General features: G+C 33.3%; 1 long non-coding RNA gene across 1 annotated transcript in view; it reads left to right on the top strand.

Annotated features, from left to right (window-relative positions):
- The window catches only part of LOC102164767 (uncharacterized), a 614,073-nt gene extending 611,090 nt beyond the window's left edge, over positions 1-2,983 (top strand). The window contains exon 8 of the long non-coding RNA XR_014821810.1: positions 352-2,983. This is a non-coding gene — a long non-coding RNA (uncharacterized LOC102164767). The remainder of the gene's footprint in view (positions 1-351) is intronic.
- Positions 2,984-6,896: the final 3,913 nt, after the last annotated feature.

Consider the following 6,896-nt stretch of genomic DNA (forward strand, 5'->3'; position numbering starts at 1 on the left):
AATAGTCACTAATTGAAACTGCTTGCCAGAGAATGAGATAACTTTATGAAAAACAAAATGAAGCATATGTTTTATATTCTTATGACTTTGTTTACAACATCCACTTGTGACATCTTTTAATGTCCATCTTCTTTATCTTAATGAATGTAAATCTATCTCTTTAGACCTCCTATATCTGCATGTTTTTAATGTTCAAAGATTCATATAAAATTGGCTTGTAAATTACCTGTGAGTGAGTAGCAAGGATTATTTAAATATTTTATGTTCTTTTGATAAAATATTATCTGAAATCTAAAATAAAAGTGTGATTGATTTTTAAATTATTTTTTTTTCTTTTGGCCACATATGCAGCATCAGAAATTCCTGAGCCAGGGATGGAATCCTCATCAAACTACTACAGGACAATGCCAGAGACTTAACCTGCTGCCTCAAGAGGGAATTTCTAAATATAAATTTTTGAACATAAAGAAAGTGGGGGGAAATGAAATATAATCTTGAGTTTTTAAGAACTTTTAAAATTACACATTTTCAATATTGTAATTATTTGGTTTAATGCAGTAAAAAATCATATGTAGATTTTTTTCCCTAAACACAACGGATAACAATTACATCATTGTATCCAAGGTTAGCACCTCTTTTGCCTGAATATTTCCTTCTGCTCTTCTCTAAATATCTCTAGGCATTTAATTTTCAACTCATCTATAAATACTATCCACATATAGTTATATTAGTCCTTTATGATAGTTTCAGAAATTTCAAGTCATTCTGGTAAGAAATACTCAGAATTTGTGATGCTGAACTTCTACTAATGTTCTGGACACTGTTATGTATTCTAGCTAGATCATTTGCATTCTTAGACAAATGCTTCTGAATTTCACAACTGCTTTGGACTAATGTGTCATCAAGGTGGCCAAACTTTTGGGCTAGAAAGGAGGAAGTAGCTGCTCAACATTTACTTCACTCTCCCTTAACATCATTGAACCTCAGCTTCCTCATCTATAACAGTGAAAGCTTTGATATCCACCTTTTACATTGTAAGAAGACAATCTTTTAACACATATGTTAGCATAGGCTGAGTTATGTAACAGTAACATTTAATCACAGAATGCCAGTAGCTTATAACAATGAGATATATTTCTCCTTCATGCTGTTTATCTATTGCCAGTTGGCTGAGGGCTCCTGTAAGCATCTAGAATAACAGGAGAGTTTTAACTATTGCAGAATAGCTAGAGATTTCATTGCTTGTGTCCTCAATCAAAGAAACAAATCTGTGGTGCCTCCATCAACTCAAATGTTGCTAATGGCTGTGTCAGAAAGAAAGAGAAGGCAATAAATCACACTTAGGATCCTAAAGACTTTCACATTGGCCACATCAAATTATATAATATGCCTAACTGCAAAGAGTGGGGGAAATGCATTTCTGACATGTGATAAGATGAAAGTTGATAAATACTTGGTGAAAAGCACTAATGACCACATGTAAAATGTATAGTTTAAGGATAACCCATAATAAGCACTAAACTTGTGAAAGCCTTTCATTCATTCATTAAATTTCATTGAAAATGTACTTATCCTAAGTACTGAGTGAAATATTAGGAATATTTGGATGCATAAAACAAAATTGCAGAGCTTGAGGACCCTGTTGTCCATTGTATGTGTGTGTAGTGGGGGAGGGTTGCTATCCTCTTTTACATCCCTTTACAAATCACTTCACCACAATGTTTTATTCTCTGTGATCCATTTACAGCTTTTCCCAGGTCTCTTTCTCCAACACTGGCTGTTCTTCCCATACTTAGCAATGTTAATATCTACACTGAAGTCCCATGTGAAATACTAATCTCTGTTTCTTGCCCTCCTTTGTTTCATGTATCTTTAGTTCTCCTGTACTTCAGCTGTTAACCTTCACAGAGTCACCTTAGACACTGGTCGACAAACAGCCTCTCCAGCAAGTGTGATGTCATTTCAACCCCATGAAAATCTCATCACACCAACAACACTGTTTTGTCCAATTATCAATATAACTTTAGCATTCTGTCATTTTTTTCCCCTAATGCTCCCTACTCTCTTGTTCTACTAACTCAATTTCAAGCTTACTTACCCAATCATTTTAGTGTTCATCTTTATTTAAAATTCTGTCATGTTTTACTGAATTGTCATCCAGTTTTCAATCCTGAATCAACTTCATTTATTAGTTCCCCACTCCAGTTCCTGGACCAAAAATTACTTTTAGAGAAAATTACAAAATGAATGAATATGACCTAACTCAAATGTATGTTTACTGGTCAGTGAGGCTTAGAGCCTAGTGATCATATCTAATTTATAGAATTTTACAAATAAAATAAATGCATTGCCGTGAATTCACTATTTTTCCTTCTCTTCGTCATTGTAGATCATTTTCACTCTCTTTATATTGTTCTATATATTTTTTCAAAGCATTAAAATTACTAATTTTTTATCTGTAAATGTAACACCTTTGTTTTTCATTGCCTATCACATATTCTATTCCTTTTACCTTTAAACCCATCCATTCTTAAGAGTCATAGAATTTTAAAACTTTAATATAACTTAAAGATTATATTTGAAATCTGGTTTAAATTTGCATTTTGCATGTATCTGTCAATATAACTTCCCCCAACTTTTCACTAAAATACTCATGAAAGCTCAGAAGGAAATGAAAATTCACATCATCGACAAACACCATGTCTGGCACATAATCTATTACCAAAATCTGAAATACAGATGGAAGTGAAATGGGAAAAACTGGCAATAGGAAAAAAAAGTATTAAGAACAGGAAATCACAACCAAAATAACAATCCTACTAGATTTAGCTTACAGTACATTATGACTTCTTTTCATTAAAAATAAACCACTTAAAAATCACAATTTATGACAAAGATTGTAATTTACATATATCTGAATACCTATACCAACCTAGGGTTTTGTTTTTGTTTTTAAATATTAAATGAATAAATGAAAATGTCAGTTTCATAATAGGGTCATATTTTTTTATATCTGGAGGTAGAATAATAATATACAAAATAGCCTCAGTAACAATTTACACTGAATATAAACTGTGACTTTATTCTGCAAGCACATATTTTAGATGGCCATGAAACTGAAAATAAAAATAACTTTATTTTTCTAGGGTCACAACTTAGTTGACATGCATATTCCTCTGACTAATAAGAGAACTTTGGAAGTGATTTCTGTTTGTTCTCTTATTATTTCTTTCCTATATTCTAGTTTCAAGGCCATCTGCTTCTAAAAATATGTTAGTTGTTTCAAGTGGAGTGTATTTTTATAGGATAAAGTTTCATCCCACTGTAAACATTTTCTGTCATTCCTTTTCCACATAGGATATTTGTTTTTCCTTTTTTTCTTTTGATATGTGATAAAAGCGATAAGCCATTCTTGTTTGGGGGGAGGGAGATTTTTTCTCTTAAACAGTAATATTCAATATCTATGAAAAATGGGGCCCAGAGCACCTCTTATTTTAGAGTTGCAAGAAGTTAGTAAACAAAAAGTACTTCAGCTTTGTGTATACAGCAGATCTTGTAAGTCCTTAGAGTTTAATGTAGATGATGAAAAATTTCCTTTCTTCTTGCTGGTGACAGTTCTATGTCTTTTCCAAGCAGAGCCAACAAGCTAGTGTGACATATTTTCATCTTCAAGTCACAACACTTACCAGAAACAGGCAACGAGCCTCTCAAATTACATTTACACCAAGGTAGCAAGACAAGTGTAATCTAACTATCAAAGGATCCTTCACTGAAGTGCTGCAACTATTGCCAACACAGCCCAGGTATAATTTGTCTTGACTTGATTTAGACAGCCAAAACAGTGTGGAAAACAGTAATAGTAAGTTATCCATAGTTTTAAATACAGGCATCATCAGAGAAGAGACTCTGAGGGGCAAAGTGTAATGATGATAAAGCTGAGCTCTCCCAGAAGCTTAAAAGTATGTTTTAAAACACTCAGTTCAAAAGAGGAAGCATGTTTTAAATACTATTTTTGACTGCTGTCGATGTGGTTTAATTATAAAAATTCAGTGACAAAATTTTCCTGACTGTGAAATCTATAGCACCTCTTACTGGTTTTGTTTGTTTGTCTGTTGGTCAATCCATGGCCAGGGATTGAACGCATACCACAGCAGTGACCCAAGTTGCTACAGTGACCATGCCAGATCCTTAGCCCACTGCACTACAAGAGAACTCCTGTAGCACCTCTTACATTACCTTAGGCTGAACCATTTATATTTGCTGACATTTGGCTACTTTTTCATCTATACAATGACTAATTTATGTGGTTCAACCTAAAAACCATTTAATAACAAATTCTAGGGAAATTCTCAAGTTTCTCAAAAATGAAAATTTCATTCAGAAAGCTTCGATGGTTCAGCTCTAGGTCACATGTCAGTAAGTGGTTGAAGATTAGAATGATTACTCGCTGGCTTCTATCACATGATACCAGAATTTTAATTTTTTTTCCACATTTCATGGTATTTCCTCCCTCTAGACTCTGTGTGGGGATGCTTCTCCCCACTTACTAACTCATACTCATATTTCAGTTCTTGGACTAGAAAGCCTTGCTAGTAAGAAACCTGTTCTGATACCACCACAAACTATGTCAGATCCCCACTGTTTATCCTCCCTTCAACACCCTCCTTCACATAACTTTCACACTTGGAGTTATAGGATGAATTATAATAACTGGTTTGTTGCCTGCCTTTTATGCTGGACCTACAAAAACGTCATTACAGGAATTGTGGCCACTGGGCCCCATAGTTCATGACCTAGTTAGGTTCAGGTGTTCAGGTTTGGGTGTTTGCTATACTTGTTAATCATGAAAATATTCTTAGCATCCTGCAGAATTCAAGTTTTTAACCCAAACCAATACACTTGATATTGCTGGATTATTTGCATTATACTAATCTATTAAATTATTTACTGAATTTTAGTAGTTAAAAGAATACAGGGTTTTGTTGTTAACTAGTCATCAAAGAGGAATGTGATGGCATTAATACACACATTTAGACATTGAGATAAATACTGTAAGTTTGTCTCTATGTTTTAATACTAAAAGTTAAAAAAACCAATTTCCTTATGTATAACTGCTATTTAACTTTTATAACATAAAACACTCAAAAAGCTGCAACATATACATCTTGTGATGATCTAGATATAAATCACATGTGAATTTGTTTTGGCTTTTTTAGAGAGGGGAATGTAAATATGTTTAGTTGATAAAATCGCATCGTATGAATTTGCATTATATTTGCTGCCTTCTTTAAAATTATAGCAGCAGTGTCTTCACTGACTTTTAAATAAACTTTTATTTCAGTGGATAGCTTAATTAGTAACATACAGTACACCATCCAGTAGAGAAACTAATTACTTGATTGTCAAATGAAATAACAACAATTTCTCCTACAGTGAAAGCTCCACCACTGTAATTAGGTTATGTCATACTTTACCCTGAAGAGAATATTAAAAACACAGGATGAACCAGTGCTATCCACTATGTTTTTCTATTTATAGCATGATGCTAAATTGCTCTACCTTTGTGTTAGAGCTAAGACATCAATAGCAGGACACCAAGGGTTCTTCTGATGCTCACTTACATTTGCTTTGTGGATATTAATGTGCGTATAGATCTCAGAAGAGACTGGTTTGCTGACTAAGCATTTATCATAAAAAAGATTGATGACAATTTTTAGAAACTTTATAGACAACAAATATTTATAAAATAAACCACCTGCAGAATTTCAACAATTGGTTAGGTAAGTTTTTCACGTATATCTTCCTTTCTAATGTTCTGCATATATGAACTTCAAATAAAAAACACAATAATGATGACTGATAAACACTAAATAAAAATAAAGTTACAGAAAATCATGCATCCTGGTAAATTAATTAAATTTGTAATCTGCTTGATATACCTCCAAAGTTGGTTATTTAAAAGCTTAACAATCTTATCAAAAATGATAATACAATATATCCTCATATATATGACTATATATAGAAAGGGAAAACAAAAGAGCTTTTGTCCTGAAAATCATCCAAGTAAATTGTCAGTGATGATTTTAAAGAAACAACATGGGTAAAGTAGCTTCCCTTGGATGATGGCCTTCCTGATTCTAAAATAGGTTACCTGTCAAGAGGAAGATGGATGGTTTCCTAGTCATCATTATACCTTGTCCACCATAGGAATCAGATACTTTATGCAATGCCACTATTACCCTAATGGCATTTTGGCTTGAAATAGATTTTCAAAGGAAATTTAAACATGTGAGGGAGAGCTATTTTTTTTTATATCCCTAGATAAAATGTATGTTTCTTGGTTCATAAAGTTGATTATTAAGAAATAAAAACCAAACAAAACCTTAAACACATGCTGAATGACATACGGAAAGCTTGCTACCTATAAAAAGCAATGTAAACCCCTTTAGACAGAAAACTCATAAAGGTATACATGCACCTACAAACATACATACATAGACACACATAACATATAACCATGAACTGGCAAGCTCAGTTTTCTTGCACAGATAAGAGTTTCTCCATGCTGTACAATTCCAGATATATGTCATGCATGGTGATTGTCAGGAAGGAAGACATTTTTTTTCTACCCTTCTATGTTCTTCTGGGTGGTCAGAGAGTTAAATCAACATGAGACAGATTAACAGGAAATAAATCAAATAAAAGTTTAATAACTTGTTTACATGGGAGAGACTTGGGAAAACTGAGTGACTTGCCAGAATATCAAAAGCTTTCACCTTAAATACCATCTCCCACTAAAGACAAAAAGGGGTGCTGAGAGTAGTGGTTTGGGACTTCAGATGGGAAGAAGGCAATACACATAGAGATGGAAGAGCAAAGGTTTGGTGAATAAATGT

Source organism: Sus scrofa, chromosome 1, assembly GCF_054392235.1.
Source record: "Sus scrofa isolate SSC_HxYL_T2T_F1_AM1 chromosome 1, Sscrofa_HxYL_maternal_Yorkshire_Landrace_v2.0, whole genome shotgun sequence".
Classification (NCBI taxonomy): domain Eukaryota; kingdom Metazoa; phylum Chordata; class Mammalia; order Artiodactyla; family Suidae; genus Sus; species Sus scrofa.